Raw genomic sequence first — 16,945 nt, forward strand, 5'->3', positions numbered from 1 at the left:
AGCATTATTTTTTCATCCAAAATGTTCAATAACAACATTCATTTTACTCGGTGGGGGGAGTGTGAGATTTGAAGGACCTCAAATCCCCTCTTACCAACCATTATAAAACTATTCACGAGGAAAATGCAGCTCAATACAAAAGCTACAGATTCGGTGAAATGTTTGTACAGAAATAGTGCACCACCAACCATCATTTGTGTGGGTGTGATGAAACTCTACTCTTAGTAACTTCACTGAAACTACAGCTTCATCCCTAAACCTCTCCAGAAACAGGAAAGGAAAGCCTGTAATGGATGAGGAAAGCAGACAAAGGAGAAAAAAGAAAAGAAAAAAAATCAGCCAAAAAAATGAACACAACCCCAGATTAGTATTATTCACTATATTAAATAAATACCACCCGAGCAGTCAATACTAGACCTAATACCCATAGGATGGATGAGGGACAATCCAAGCCTTGAGTTGGTGATGCTGCCCTTTTCTTTCTCGGGGGCAGAATTTCACTTGAAGTTTTTATCTGGATATCAGCCAAATTAACCCAATATCAGCTGCACATGATTCTGGGCACAGGTTGGGAACTATCCTGCAGGAAACTGTTTCACACTGGGTGAGCAGCACATGAAAATCCAATATAATGACTAGCACTTATTTTCTTTCTCAATGTAAAAAAAAAAAAAAATTTTTACATTATTTATCACATAATTTAATGAAGAATTTCTGCTACTACCTAATGTTTACAAGGTCATGAAAACCATAGTTTATGTGTATATTCCAAATTACAGCAGTCATGCTTGTCTCATAGCATCCAGCCACAAGTAAGGAGACACCAGGGGCACAGGCATTAGCCATGTGAAGTGTCCAGAGACAAGAGATCTCATCCCATTCTGGGAGGTGAAAAGCAGTCTCAGAATGCAGAAGAGAACCAGGATGGATTAGAGTGAAACAAGGGAGAATAGTTTAAATAGGGCATAATTTTTATACTCAGTTTGACAAACACATCTCCAGGAAGACCAGGAGAAACTGCATCCACTGTTAACTAAAACCAAGGCCTGGATTCCCAAACAGAGTTGTTTTCTGTGAGATTCTCCTCTGTGAAAACATCTACAGCTGTATCTATTTAGTTTTGCCTCACTGATGTCTAATGTCATCATCCAACTGCTTTATAAGTGGGTCACCCTTAGGAGAGAGCAGAAAACTCATTTCACACTGCCAGAACCACAGAGGGAACCACTTGCCTCTGATTTGCACATTAGTAGTTCACTGCAATCACTGCAGAACATCCTAATTTTCTGTCTACATTCTCTGTCCCTTCTGTAGAGACTTCCCTCCCATCCCTGCTATTCCTGTGTGCTGCAGAGCCACGAGCTTCTTTGCACACTGTGCCTTCAACAGGTATTTTTTTCTTAAATGTGTGAAATCTTCCTTTCCAGCTGGGCCACCATCCAATCTTTACAGAGCATACCTTACACGAGCAGGTGCTTCATATGGAGCACAGATGCCCAGAAATGCACAAGCTGATATATTTGGGTAAGAAACCTTGCCAGCCCAAGCTTCCTCATTAGGTTTCAGTTCCATCCTTAGCTAATGCTGCAAAAGTGAAGAAAACAGAGCTTTTCACAGAGCCTCACAGCTCCTGCAGCAGCCAGAAGTGGTTATGACTGAGATATGCATGACCAAAAATAAACAAATCCTGCATATTAAAAATAAATAGCCAAGTCCTGTTTCCAAAGAGGGATTTCCTGGCAACAGGTTGTGGATGCTTTCCCTACCTAGCATTCAGTGCCAGTCCTACAAGAGCAGCACATATCTTTGACACATACATGCAATTTAACTCCTTTCCAAAGCCTGATGGTTAGGAATGTGCCTGTGCAGAGGAGGAAATGTGCACAGTTATTTGTACCTGCAAACTGAGCAACAACCACCTACAACTCAGCCACTGACTGTAGGCAAGAGCAGCTCTTTGAGTGCCAAAGATCAGTGAGAAAACTCTGGCCAAATACAACTGGAAGCAGTGCTGAGGCTCATGTTCATCCCCACACTGACAAGCTGGCCTGCTCATCTCTGAGGGAGCCAGTGCCACATCCCCATCTGCAGTACAACCATTTTTTGGGTACTTGCAGAGATGACAGTGTGGCACTTGTGCAGTTTGAGAGTTCCAGGGAAGCCTTTCACACATCACATGCAGCTTCTCCTCCTGTGAGCAGTGCTGTAAGAACAGCAGCCCTCAGTGCTGCTGTGGTGTGCGGGAGAGGCAGGAAGAGAGACCAGGTGGGTTTGTGGATGACTTCACTTTAAAAATAACACTTAAAAAACATAATAATAATCATTTTAAAAAATCTTTCCACTGGCCCAGCCTCAGCGCTGCTGGAATATCTTATTTACTCACGTAAAGAGGAGGTGATGGGGGATGTAGATTCTCTCAGTCACTTTCCTTATTCAGCTGGCGTGAGGCTGAGGAACTGAAACACACTCAATTAAATCTTGTAGTGTGGCTGCTTGGGGTGTTTTTTCCTCCCCCTCCTTTTTCCTTCTTTTCTCAGTCCAAGATTCAGACAGGAAAGCAGCACTGCTTTCCATTGAAGCCAGGGTGCTTTGGGAAACATCTCAACTGGCTTTTGAAATCACATTTCCAGGATCTGGGAGAGCTTTCCAAAAAGTGCTCTGGCCCACCCACATCCAAACAGCAGAGACTGCAGGGGAGTCCTCGCCAGCCTCAGCCTCTTGCAGGACACATGTGGGTGTGGGCCTTGGAGTTTTGGACACTTGCTGAAAAAAAATAAAAAAAATAAAAAAAAATAAATGGAAAGGGAACTTCAAAGGGAACTAGCTGAAGCACTTGAGAAATTAATCATGCCTGGTGGAAAAGATGATTAGCGGCTTCTTGTGCTCTGGTTTTAAAGCTATTGATCTTGGACACAGGAAGGAGATTTCATATTCTCCACAAGCCACAGATGGTCAAAAGGGTCCCGAGAGGAAAAGGACAAAAAGAAACCACAAGGGAACTACAGAGAGTACCAGAACTCAAGGTGTGTCCCAGGGATCCACGGAAAAGGATGCACTGGAAAATCAAACACAGCAGCAGCAGCAGCTTTTGCTAGTTTTCCTCTCTCTCAGCTTCCTCAAAACATTATCTAAAATTTCTTGCCTTTGAAACAGGTAAGATTTAAAAGCCTTTTTCCAACACTTTGAATACACCACGCCAGGAACACCAAATAAAACAATTTGCCTCAGATTTGGTGCTGTTTTCAGATCTACAGTCTGCAACTACATGGCTCACAAGCAGAAAGGTTGAAGCAGAAACTGTAAGAGAAAGACAGGAAGACCTTTCATCTAAACCTTTTGGTGATTGGGAGTAACAGAATCTCTCTCTCTCTCTCTCTCTGGCCAATTTTGAAGACTTTGTGCAAGCTGAATTTTCCACACAAGATACAATTATATCACAAAATACCAACTATAAACCCTAAATTGCCTCCAATGTAGTATTGTGCAGGGTCAAGCTTTCTTCTGGGAAGCACTGTCCATTTTAATCTCCAATCAAAATACATTTACCAAATAACCAACATTTCTCTGTAAGATGATAAGATGATACATATTCCTGGTTTTATTATAGAAAAACCCACATCTTTTCATGAACTTGCTGAGAAAACATAAAGTCCCGTTAGGAAATAAAATTATGACAAAGTAAAGAGTGCAAAATTTCCCACCCAGGAGGTGGTGGTGGTTACTCCCAACAAACGTCTGGAGTGGGACTTACTGAGCTTCCCATTGTGGCAGGGAGAGGTGGGATCAGGCTGTTCAGAAGTCCTGCTTCTTATATCGTTTGGAAATCCAGGTGCTGTCCATTCTTCACCCTAATATATGATATTATGTATCATTACATATATATATTGGTTTAATACCTGTGTATTACCATACCCATACCAACCCAAATGAAAATTTGCACAATTACATTTGTCTGTCTTCCATTTCCCTTAAATTACCTCAGCTTTATGTACCCAGTTCCCTTGTGACAACAAGCAACAACTGCAATGGCACAATGACAAGGATGGAGCACAGGGAAACAAATAGCAGGTGTGTGGGAGAGGTGGGAAAATGGGGATTGTTTGGCTTGGCAAATGTTCCCCCAACTAGGACTTCAGGGAGGAAGGCAGAGGCTCCAAAATGCCTTCATGGAAAATAAAGCATTTTAAAACTCCAAGCAAGGAACTGTTCCTCTGATCAGAACCCTCTGAAATCAATTCAAATAGCTGAGGCAGCCTGGGAGTTCTTGATGACTGTATTAACATTTTGACATTTCTTTGCACAGTCACTGCAACTACATTATTAGCAAGGATCTAACAGCCTTATGCTCCACTGTGGAATAGTACAGCAGAAGAGTGGAAAGAAAAATAAAATAAAATAAAATCACAGTAGATGCTTTCCTATCCTTCTGACAGCAGCATTCTTCCCACAAGAATACTCCCCCCTAGAAGGAACTGTTTGAGAAAACCAAAATTTTAGATTGCTACTGAATTTTTTTTTTTAATATATAAATAAGAACATTTAAGAAAGCCATTTGTGTTTCATCCTACTGGTTGTTCCAGAGGCACTTCTTCCTTCTTCCAGTGCCAATGAAAACAAGAAAAACAAATCAATAGCCAGAACAGGGTACCTGCAAAATTTTTAGTTATTTGGGAGCAGATGAAGGGGGAAGAGAGAGAGGGGAGAAATGGAAAGGCAGGAGGAGTTCCAGTCATCCCAAGGCACACAAATTGAAATACAGGTTACCACAGCACAGGGTGGCCTAAAGCCTCTTGGGGAACACCATGGAATTTTCCTGCAATGCATCCAAGATGCTCAGAGGAACTGGGCTGCAGCAAGCATAAAACAAGTCCCTAATCACTACATGCATGATTGAAAAGGATGAGACATCTAATTCTATTACCAAGCAGAGCTGTGAAAAGTTTTTCTCATCAGAAAGTAAAATGAGTAAGGTTTGGCTACTTTACTGTAAAAATGTGGTAATGTAGGTATAAAAAGAAAAATGGGCAAAGGGGTTTTTTTGCAGGCAGAATAGTGCTGTCTGGAGGTGAGAGCAGGGAATCTGGGAGTCTATTCCTGGTTCTGACACCCCAGCCAGAGCCTGGACAGCCCATTTCACCCACCTGGCACAGGTTGTGCAACCACAGCCAACTACAGCCCCGGGGCACTGTCTCACTCGTGTGAGGAATAATCTTTTTAATAAGAAGTTATTACCTGTCATATTAACATGAAGGTGTCCTAAACTTTCTTTTAAATGCCAAAGGAAATCCCCTTATCACCACGTTTACTAATTTTATCCATTGCTTTTAATACTATAGAATTAACTTTGAGTGATCCTTGCACTGTTTTCCCTTTCCCACGTGCTAGGAAATGCTTACTGGGGTGCCTGTTTCTCTGCTTCCAAAAATATTTCCTCCTTACAGCATCTTTTGGATTTCTATATTTCTATAAAAGACAGCAAACAACAGCAAATCAGCTCTCAATATTTTTCCATTCAAGATGCAGATTAACAATGCAATAACAAACTAATTTCCCCTAACTAGGGAATAAAATGGTGACACATCCTCATTCAATCCAAGATTATGCCAGACCAGTTTACATTTCCTTTCCTTCCTGTTTGACACTGGGCTGATCTGCTTGGACAGATTTTCTGCAATTTCTGTTCAATCCACTCTTTGTGGCTCTCTAGTTTCACTCCCTCTGAAACTGTGCAAACTGATGTTATTTACACATTAATTACACAGACTTAAACTGTTAAGGCTAGTCCAGAGCTAACAAGAGCCCCAATCCTGCTGTCAGATCCTCTCTGCTAATTTGTTAGGTCAGTGAGGCTTCGAGGGAACTCAGGCAGGGGGATCCAGTTGCCTGCTCAGGAGTGAAGTTCTCATCACTGAGATGGGAATGCTGGCATGGGACAGATGAGTAACTCTCAGGAGAGAAGCAGCACTGAGTGAGTACCTCAGCCTCTTAATTTTCCTTGATCACAGCACTTTTGGTAAAGTATCTCTCAGCAAAGGCTTCAGACAATTAATTAAAAGCACCCTGGAGTGTGAACAACAGAGCATTACTGTCATTTGAATCCAGTCTTTATTAATCTCTCCAATTTCTGTTAGGCAAGGTTACATAAACCATGTTCTTCTATATTATACATATTTGCTTTGGGTCTTTCTTCTGCAGGGGGATAAAACTTAAATGCAGAGGGATTTTGCAATCTTTGAAACTCAGCTGTTAAATATCCCTTTACTAATAACTTACCCCATTTTGCCATCTGAGCAAGCAATTCAAACTCTTTAGATAGGCTGCAGTGCAGGAATCAAAGAAGAAATATTGGGTCATTTTCCACGAAATTCTAATTTCATTTTGAAGCCCAGTAGGCATTACCAAGCTGATGACAACAGAGCTACAAAGAGTTTGATGTTTAAAGAATCTACACTGAAAAAGACAGAAAAAGAAAGAGACCTTTAGTCTGGATGTCTCAGCTTTTCATATGGGTGGTTGACAAGCTGGGCTATAGGGTAAACCATAATGTGCCAAGCACCACGGAGCCTGGAGCCAAGAAAGGGATAATTTCAGGCAAGACCCGGTCTCTAAAGCCAAAACCACTGGCCTGAAAGCTTTTCTCAGAAGGTTTGCTGTTCCCATCACTGCTGGGATGAATTTTAACTCATTATTGATCAAGGGAATTTTAAAATCAATTTTAATTAAATGAAAGATTTCTATCATGGCTTGTTCTGCGTGGAAGTCACACAGACAACATATAAATATATGGAGGTAGATCATGCAGAGTAGATTTGTAGCAGTTAGGTCCTAACCAGGTGAGAAAGAATCCAAAGTTACATCTGAAAGCAAATTTGTTGTGGTGAATTATCTACTATACCTGTCTATTCCCTCATATTTTTGCTTTTGCTGTTGGAATTTAGTCCCAATCTGCACTTTCTTTTTTTTTTAAACCATAGAAGTGTTTTCATTAGGTTGTCTCTCAGATCCCAAAGACTGGAAAAGGGTTCAGGGGGCTTACTACATGCTGACTACAGAAAGGCTGGATTGCTCAGATTGCTGCTCACAGCCAAGTCTGAGCAGGGAGATGAGGAGAGCTAACCCCTCCACTGAGGCTCAGTCTCTACAGAAAACACTTCTTTCACATCTCAAACCACTCCTGTTTCCAAGGCAGGGAGGAACTAGATCGGCTGTGCAAGGCATAACAGAAGGGATGGAAGCAACAAAATCAACTAATGAAAAGACTGATCAGCTTGTTCAGGTCTTCAAGCAAACCCATGTACTCCCTGTTGAACTGCAGGGAGCCTGGGCAGGCAGGACACACCTTTGTCCCATGAGGAGCCTTTCCTCCCCAGCTGCCTTGGCTGAACTGGGGGTTTATCCTAGGGCTGCCTGAGTTCCCTCAGACTGCACCACAGAGGAGAAGGAGGTTTTCACCTTGCTCAGGTGCACTGACTGTCTGACCACGCTGCTCACAGACAGGCTCTGAGGGATTGCCTCCAAGCCAAGGCACTTGGGGCTCTTGCACCGTTGTGCCAAGCTCAGAAAGAGCAAATCTGCAGTTTTCAACACCTGCTGATGTTGAAGAGTCCAGTTCCTCGTGCTGTGCTCAGGCAGGAGGTCAGCACACTGCTCGTGCTGTGGGTCACAAGTTCAGCCCTCGAGCTCAGCCTTGGGTTCAGCTGAGGCCCCAAACTAAATCACCAGAAGGTGACTTCATCATACACAGACAATGCTGAACAGACTCACGAGACTCCTGTAACATTGACCACTGGCATGAGGCTGTGCATGTACTGCAGGCTTTACAATTATTAATTCATTAACGCTAATTCATTAGTCATCACACTGTCTGAGTAGCAGTCTTATACCGCTTCTTTGTGTAAGAAATCAAAGGGCCAAAGGGTTAAATGACTTGACAAAGGTCAAAGAGAAAAATCAATGGAAAAATTGGAATTAGAACGTAAAGACACCCCCAATTCCTTGCTTTGTGTCTATTTCACTTTAACTCACCTAATCACAGGCAACAAATAAAATGAGCAAGGTCCTACAAGACTCCTCATAGCCAGAAGAGCTTTTTTCAGCTGCAAGGTCTCTACCAAGCCCAGTCAGAATCTACAAGGCTTCATTGTGTTTTCAAATACAATGCACACTGCAGTAAATAGGTTATTTTACAACCCTGGCCCAGTTTTCAAAGTGGCCTCAATCAGTGTTGTGCAAAACATTCATGTCCAACCACAAAATTACAATCAGGCTTTGTTTGAATCCAGCCCGTGTCCCTGGCCAGCGGTGGTTAGTCCCAACTCACAGGGTCTGTGAACTGTTAGTCAAAGGTTTTTGCAACATTTTTGCCCTGCCTGGATTTCTCTGAGTATTTATAGGCAGCTGTTCTCCGGTGACTTTCATGTTCAAAGTGTGCTGGCCGGCGGGGTGGAAAGGGGATGTAAATAAAGGAGGGAATCACATGTTTTCCACTCGCCCCACTTGTTTTGCTTCCAGTAAGAGACACGTGTTGCAAGAAAACAACTGCAAGGCTGTGACTGCAGGACATTTAAATCAGTGGAACAGTATTTCTACACACTTGAATGTTTTCAAACATCCAGCTATTGTGAAATAAGAGTCAACTGTTTGGGTATTCGAGCAGGCTTGTGAAACTAAAATTTGTCACGCTGCTGGTCAGTTTGGGAGTGGGGATGAGATACATCTCTTGAAAAACTCTGGACAAAGACTGTGAGGTACCAGCAGCAGGAATCAGCCTGAAAAATCCGTGCCATGATTTATCCTGCAACCAAAGCATTCCAAGGCAGGATCCACAAGGTTTAGTCACCGCTGTGTGGAAATTCACACAGTGCTGATGAGATCAATGGAGCACGTTGGGCACATCATGGTTACTGTCACTGGTCCTTACGTAATTCCAAACACCATGGAGAAATCAGGAAAGCATCTGGGTGTCCAAATAGCTTTGTCTGCTGAGCAGAAGACATAAACAAGCCCTTGCATCATATGTATATATGTCCTGCTTCACTGTCTCTCTTAAACATTATAAGCTTTGGGCACAGTGGGATGGTTTCAATATTTCTTACAGGATTGTTTTACTTCTGAGGCACAATGGGGAGGTATCTGAGCTCTGAGGAACCCCAGCTCCCCAGAGATGTAGGTTTGCCATCCTCTGTCTACAGATCCTCACCTAAAGGTCTGTTCATCTTGACCGTTACATGATTTGCTGCTTAAAACACAAAGCCAATTTTGTACAGGAGGAAAATCAGCTGATGGCACAGTCTTAGAGATGTTTTTGGAAATCAGGTCCTTGTGGGCTGTGTCTGTTCAAAACATTCCCAACAAGGGCTAAACAAAGGAAATATCATTGCTGATGGCAAAATATTCTTTAGTCCAAAAAAATCTGATGAAACAGAAGTCTGTCCATATGGATGACAATTCATCTTAACTGGAGATGTCTGCAAACCTCAAGTGGAAACTGCTGAAACCATAAAAGTTAACTGTTGAAAAGACATAGCTAAGGAGCAAAACAGAAGAGACAGTGACAGTCTGTGGACATCTAATGGAAACTACCTTCAGTGTCAGTGCACAAAAGCTGAACCAAACTAGAAACAGAAAAGTCTGATGTTGACCCAAGCCCTTTGTAAAATACCCAAATCTCAGAGGACGACGCGGAGAGAGGTTTCTTCTGACTGCAGCTTTATTCCAAGATATTTCCAGTAATTCTTGTCTCCCACCAGGATAAAAATACCAGGACAATTGCCTGGTCTACAGTACTTTTGTTCTTTTTTATAAATCTGTTCCAAAATCTAAAGTGTACAGGGTCACAAGAGGATGAAATATAAGGAAAGAGTACGAAAGAGACAACAGAGATGGTTTTGTTTTGATTCTTTTCTTTCCCAAAAGTTTTGTTACTTTAGGTGTAACTGTTGTGCAGAGAGGAGATGGATTTCCAAAGCTGACTGTTGCATACTCACACTGCTCAAAAAGCAGCTGGATAACTGCATTAGAGGTTCACAGAAATGTTCTATAAATGCAGAATATATTCTGTTTTCCCCTGGCAATTTTGAACCGATTCTTTGTCCCTATAGCTTTTCAGTTTTGACTGAAAAGAGAAATCTTTGTGTCTTGTAGCTATGATGAGGAGACAACATGGAAACTACATTTTTTTTCCTGTTGACAAGATTGCTTATTTAGTAAAAAATTAATTGAAAAAAACTAAAAAACTCACAGAGGATAAAAAGTCTTGCATTGTTCTTAGCTCTTTGCAAATTCACTTTTAAGTATATGAGGGAGGGAAGGATCTTTCCAGTTGCTGTCTTGTTCTGTCCATCCTTCCTGCATGGGAACATAAGAGGATTTCACATTCATTAAAACTGCAACACAGCCTGGCTGAAACATGAGTTGGGCTGCATATAGAATAAACCACAGCTATATTACAATGACCTTTCCTGATTATCTTGTACTCTGTCACAAGTTAAATGAGGTCATTACTGATGTTACTGGCATTCCTCTTCCTTGGCCCACGACTTCAAAGACTAATGGGCCCCTTTTGTCACTGAATTCTTGTCAAAATGTTCAGTCCAATCAGACCCCTAATAACTGCACACAGGGTAACATTCACAGATGAAAAGAACATGCAGACACATGCCTTATGCATAATTAATCCTTCCAATGAACTTCATGAATTTCAAAATTACACAAAATGGAACAAATCCAACACAGAGTCTCCTGTGGGCATATGAGGTCATGTATCCTGCCAGGGGGGTGAAAAAACCTTATTCTGACATGGATACCCAGCAATGACTCACACAACTTCATTAACTGATTTATTTTCTCTTCCTGCTGTCATCTCTATGGCTCTACCTGAGGGCTGACAGTGTTAATCAAGACACCTGTCTATCACACCAGAAAATGAGCACCAAAAACTATCACAGGAGTCAAAAGAGGTCCTGGTCTTGCTATCAGCCCTGCTATCATCGAGGCAGCAAATTCTGTATCTGTCCAGTTCTAGTTATTCACACAACCAAGGAAGCAGATTTCTGCCCAGAAAGTTTTTCTCCCTGCAAACAACAATACTGGGGGCAGGGTGGAGGGCAGGCTTCGTTCTTGGAAGCCTGTAAAAGCAGTGGTTGACAATTTTCTTTCTAATGAGAAGTTTGCCTAATTCGGTGCTGGCAAGGCTGTGCACATGTGGCAGCCACATCAAGAAGATGGGCACTGGCATGGAGAGCAGCACAGCCTGCCGTGGTTTTTGGGTTGCTCCACGCCAACTGTGTGCTCAAACCCCACTCTCACACTTGGGTCTGTCATCCAAACACACACCAGCACTGCATCAACCAGCAGCTTGGTTGGATTTGTTCAAAATCAACAATGTGGACGTTGCCTTCTAATAACAACATCAGCATTTCCTCCTCCCTCTTAATTCCACATCTGTCTCTCCATGTGTTGTTTCTGATAGGCATCAAAACATGCCAAACATATCAAAAGGAATATTTTAGTTTGGCCTTACCCCAGTTTTATGGAGATCGTTTGAAAAAAAATATATATTGTTTTCTTTCTTCATAAGTAGATTAATTTGTTCTAGAAATCTCAATATTTTTAATATAGGAAGCCACCATTCTCCTTCCAGCCAATCTCAAAGTCAACACACATCCACAAGTGTGAGGAAAAATCAAACAAGTCATGGAAAAGAAGAAAAACAAAGCGGAAAACAGTCACAAAACCAGCTTTACACACATGAGGATTTTAGAAGCTGAGTTCTTGTAAGCAAAATAGCAGAAATTGATTTTTGAGACAGATTATCATAGAAAAGGAAGACTCAAAAGGTCAGCAAGTTCTTGCCCTTGCACAACAGTTGGATAAATATTTCAAGACCACTCCTGATTGATTTCAATCTAATTTGTTGCTAAAAATGTACAGTAAAGGAAATTTGAAGCCTCCTTGAATACATCTTTCAGATGCTTCACAACTTTCATCATTTAATTTTCCTAGTATCTTACACAAATCAACTTGCAACTTTGCGGTAATTGAATCCAATTACTTTTTTACTTATTCCCTCTGACACAGAGAAAAATGTCAATGTTCTTTTTATAAGAACTTCTTATATAAAACAAAAGCAACCAGCTCCTAAGCCCCATCACAGCCAGACCCAGCACACTGCCTTAGTTCTAAAGATTCTCTCTCTCTATCAGAAAGTTTACAACTCTGGTGTCATGCTGAAGGACATGTGCATTTCTTCCCAGCCCCACTCTTTGCAAATCACATACATCCTCTTTAAAGCACAGAGCCCCAGATCCCAACCCCAGTGTTGACCATATCTGAGCCAAGGGCAGTCAGCTGCTCTTTTCATATGCCCTCCAAGCCTGAAAAAGCACCTTTTTGAATTATTCATTTAATGTCTGTCCCCATCCCCTGCTACCAACCATGTACCCATTTTATGGCTACTTATTCTTGACCAATTTCCCTCCCTTGCCTACAACATAAACTGACAAAAGCCTCACTAAAATTGGGACCTATTGCATCTCATTTTTCCCTCTTAACCTACTGAAGTGGTTTTCCAAGAAAGAAACTATGTTATAGCAAGACACTTCTGTGTCCCATTTCAGAGTTCAGCATCAGAAGAGGTAAGGAGCTGTAACAAAATTTAAGGACCATTCTTGAAAGAGAGATGCTGGAAGTTCATTATGGGAAGAGTCTGAGGCAAAAGGATTCTTATGGAAAGATTATTTTTTTCAGGGAGAGCAACAGTAGATAACTTTCTCCAAAACAAAATATAGCTTCCACTCCTAATAGAAATCATAGGAACTGGGTTTGGTACACACAAACCAGTTAAAACTATATATTTTGCCCTCAACAATTAGAAGAACAGAACTATAATCTGGAGTAACCACACATACATTTGCCCTGCAGCAATGGTATGTCAGTACAAGAGCCTGGAAAACAGTAGTTTATAGTAGTCTGCACTTAAATTTGAGGTTTTCTGTTTCTTAGTGGTTAGATCCAATTCAGACAAATAAATTCAGAAAACAAACATCAAAATACAGAAAATTGCAGCAGCAGAGAGGTTAATACACTCCATAGTTATTGAATTTGTCACCATTACGAGCAAAAAACAAAAGTCTGCATTTTGAGAAGTAAGGCTTATAAAATTGACTCCAACTAACTATGACACTTCTGTAGGAAAAGATGTTCTCAAAACAAAATCCACCCTCTGTGGAAAGGAGATAGAAGGTCATAATCCTCCCAGAGGAGCCATAAACAACCCAAGATAAGGGCAGGGAATTTGCTGAAAGTGTGCTCTCGTGCTCAGCCCAGCTCTCCTTGCTGTCCTCTCCTGCAGATGTAACCTTGAAGGACACTGTCATGTGCAGCTGACTCATGGCAATGCTTCTGAAAAATCAGCAGAGGGGTTTTTTCCTCTGCATCTTGCAATTCATCATCTGCTTTAATTCACACAAACTCCTGACCAGCTCCTGGGAGCACACAAGGCCAAGCTCAGAGTCCTTTGGTCTCTACAGTGGATATATTACCCTCACATCCTGAGGCATTTCCCTGATTTTATAGGGAGACAGTTGCACAATTTGGCATGAGACTACCCTTGTCCATGGGCACCTTCCAAATTATCTCAAGCAAAACCCTCACCTTGGTGACACATACAAACTCCACTCTGGCCATGGAGCTGACATTTCCAAACAGGTAGCCGGTAGTAAATTGGGGTAGCAGCAGAGATTAACAGATCAGAATTCTGGAGTGAGTGAAACCAGACAGGTGACAATCATCAGATAAACCCTCAAATCACTGTCCTCAACCAAACCATCTACTCGTGTCTGTCTCTGTGCCTGTCTCAATAAGTATTGTTATTGGGGTTCTACCAATAGGTTTTATTTTGCTCCAGCTCAGTCTCTCCCATTAAGGAATGTAGGCTTCACATCTGGAAGGTCAGGTCTGGTGACAAGATGACAATATATAGCTATGCTGAGATGACCTAGGGAAAAAGCATCTCTTAACTGAACATAGAAACCTTTTGTTCAGTAGCTGTAATTTTTAAGGCAAAAACTATAAACTTCTTCAAAAATATACATTACAGGGATTCTAAAAGCTGAGGCCAGGTCAAGACAAATGACTTAATATTTAAGTTCTATTTTAAAAGAAGATTTTTAACACCAAAACCATCAGAGTGTTTTCTGAGGAGCTGCATATAGACCTTAGATCAGATTATCTTCAGGGACAGACTTTCCTTTCTGCTGTCCCTCTTTTGATAATCTTTGAGGTTAAGCAAAGAAGAGGCTTAGCCCCCCAGAGACCCTCACAAACTGCAGAGTGGGGGATCTCAGGGGGCTTGTATGCAAAGAAAATGCCAAGATTCAGCTCAAGTTTAATAGTTTCAAAAGATTTTTAATGGGGCCATAAACAAACCACGTCACTAAACACAGAGACTTCGAGCACCAGTCCTGTGCCTCTTTTCCAGCCACAGATTCACATGAAAATCTCTGGAGCCTGCACAGGAGACAGTGGCTATTAGGCAACTATTTAGCTTTTTGTACTATGTTTATTTTGGGTGGAAAAGGTCATGTCATATAAGCAGTGACAAAATTACAATCTGGGAGTTTTGTCAGTACAACTACTCTTACACCAGCGACTCTTGTTGGAATAGCTGAACTGGCCAAAAATCACAAACCAGCCTATCTCTGCCCATCACAGCTCTGTTAGCAGATGTCAGTAGTGTAGCACAGGCTCTGTTTGCAGAACTCTAACCATAGGTTTTCTGTTACAAAACACAGCCCTGAAACAAACCTGCAATCAACTCAAAAGTCAGAAAATGTAGGATTAAAAAAGAAAAAAGTAAAAACAAAAAAACAAAGTGACTGGCTCTTTGTTTCTTTTCATTTCCCTAATGGTACCAGACGAACCTTGGAAGTAGCCACATGGAAAAAAGGTAGGGAATGAAAGCCTCCCAGTTCAAATTGTCAACATCATAATACCTCTGGCAGGGATATAACATTTGCAGAGCCCGAGAATTGGAGGCCATTCAGTTGGAAACTTCGGCATGTGAGACTAAATTCCTGCCCACTTGTATTTGGGAATCTGTGTGCCTATTTATTTATTTAAGAGAAGGGCTCGGTTTTATCTTTCAGGCCAATTGCCAGTGCTCCTCATTAAGTTCTGCCTCTAAAAGTTTCTCCTGCAATTACAGCTAAATCAAACCCTCTTCCCTCTCTGTCCTCAATGCTGAAAGCAAAACTCAGCTGAACTGCTTCAGTGCTCCTCTGTGATGGAAGGAAATCTATCTCTGAACAATGAATTCAGCTATCCAGATTTTCTCAGGTTGCCATGAAGTCTGAGACTGGATGCAGTGCTGACAGAAAAAACAGAGACTTACTGGAGTGCACAGAAACAGTGTGAAACTTCTCCCAACACACAGAAGAGGTGAGATGCCCAACACTCTTGTAGATAGGTGGAACAAAGACATGCTCTAATTTATCCTAATACTCTAAAAACAAGGTTATGAAGGAGCACAGCTGGATTCAGTAATTTTTATACCTCATTCACTGTTTTGAAGACTGAAGTGACATCTGTGCACTAGATTAAAGGGGGAAAAAAAAACCAAAACAAAACGTTAAACGTTATAGTACTAAGCATGTAGTGTCTGTACAAGTATTTCAGGAGAATTTTCTTCCTAGAAAACAGAACAGACTTTCTAAGTCTATTCTTTCTAAAGCAAGAAGGGGCTCTCAAACCCAGTCAGCTTCTCTGTGCTACAAGGTCCTATTATCACCTTCACCTTTCTTAGATTCTGCAGAGCTCAGAAAGAAAAAACCCCAACTAATTTATTTGGGAGTTCAGCTTTTTAAAACTTTTTCTGGAAGAGGTGGGCACTGAAAAGGTATGGAAGAGGAAATACTAGGAGTTCCACCTTGAGCAGTTCCCTCTACAAGTAGATTTAGCAGAAGTCATTTTGTCAGTGCTCCACACTGGTCTCATTACACCTCTCCCTGTCCTTTAGCCCCAGGGTGTAAAAGACACCAAGCCACTAGGAGACGACAGGCTCAGGGCTCTGGGTAGAATTTAGGTCAGCTCAGCACGGCCCCAGGACACCCTATTGAGATTTTTGATGCTCTCACAAGACAGAAGAAGCAGAGTCCAAAGAGGAAAAACTCCTTTTCCTTGCAAGTAGGAAGAGGTGAATTTCCCAGTTCACTGCCAAGCAGCAACAGGGCAATGCAGTAATCTCATTTACATTGGTAAAACTTTTGCAATCAATTCCTTTATCCCAAACTGAGAACGGCTTACTTAAAACAAAGTAGACGTGGTCAGTTTAAGCTGTTAACAGCAATGAATATTCATTATTGTTAAATACAACAGAACGAAGGACTATCACTAGAGAGATCTAGAAGGACTATCACTAGGGAAATCTAGAACCTGAAAAGTCTTCTGAAGGTAGCTTTTTTACTTTACTGACTGTAAAAAAGGAAGTCAAAAATAATTAGACTTCTAATTCAGGTGAACAATTTAGAGCCTACAGGTGTGGTTGTGCAAAAGCTAAAACTCTCCTCCTTCCCTGTGATGTGTTTATGACCCTTTGCTTGTGCTCTGAATTTGCAGTGAACCAATTTGGGAAGAAACACCAAAAGAAGATTAATCACACTAAAAAAGCCAATAGTTTGCTGCCAGCTTAGCTCCCTGAAGCACCTCACCAAGGCTGACCTGGTCAAGAGAGGAGAATTCCCAAAGTTGTGAATAAATCTGGGTCTGTGTCAGGATGGGGCAGTGGGACAGCAAGACAGAACAAGACTGCCTAAAACAGTTGTGGAATCAAAACTGAAGTCAGATGGAATAAATCCAGCCAATATGTTTCTTCCAGAGATTATCTCAACATCACACTGTCCTTACAAAGTAAACTGAAACTTCTACAGATGCATATGTGCACATAAAC

The 16,945-nt window shown here is 41.5% G+C and overlaps 1 long non-coding RNA gene across 1 annotated transcript in view; it reads right to left on the bottom strand.

Annotated features, from left to right (window-relative positions):
- LOC146428812 (uncharacterized) overlaps positions 1–16,945 on the bottom strand; it is a 155,960-nt gene continuing 139,015 nt past the window's right edge. Inside the window, exons 3-5 of the long non-coding RNA XR_014855979.1 lie at positions 10,241–10,347; positions 3,752–3,848; positions 1–2,763 (exon numbers count right to left, since the gene is read on the bottom strand). This is a non-coding gene — a long non-coding RNA (uncharacterized LOC146428812). The remainder of the gene's footprint in view (positions 2,764–3,751; positions 3,849–10,240; positions 10,348–16,945) is intronic.

Source organism: Lichenostomus cassidix, chromosome 20 (genome assembly GCF_008360975.1).
Source record: "Lichenostomus cassidix isolate B80296 chromosome 20, HeHo_3.0, whole genome shotgun sequence".
Lineage (NCBI taxonomy): Eukaryota > Metazoa > Chordata > Aves > Passeriformes > Meliphagidae > Lichenostomus > Lichenostomus cassidix.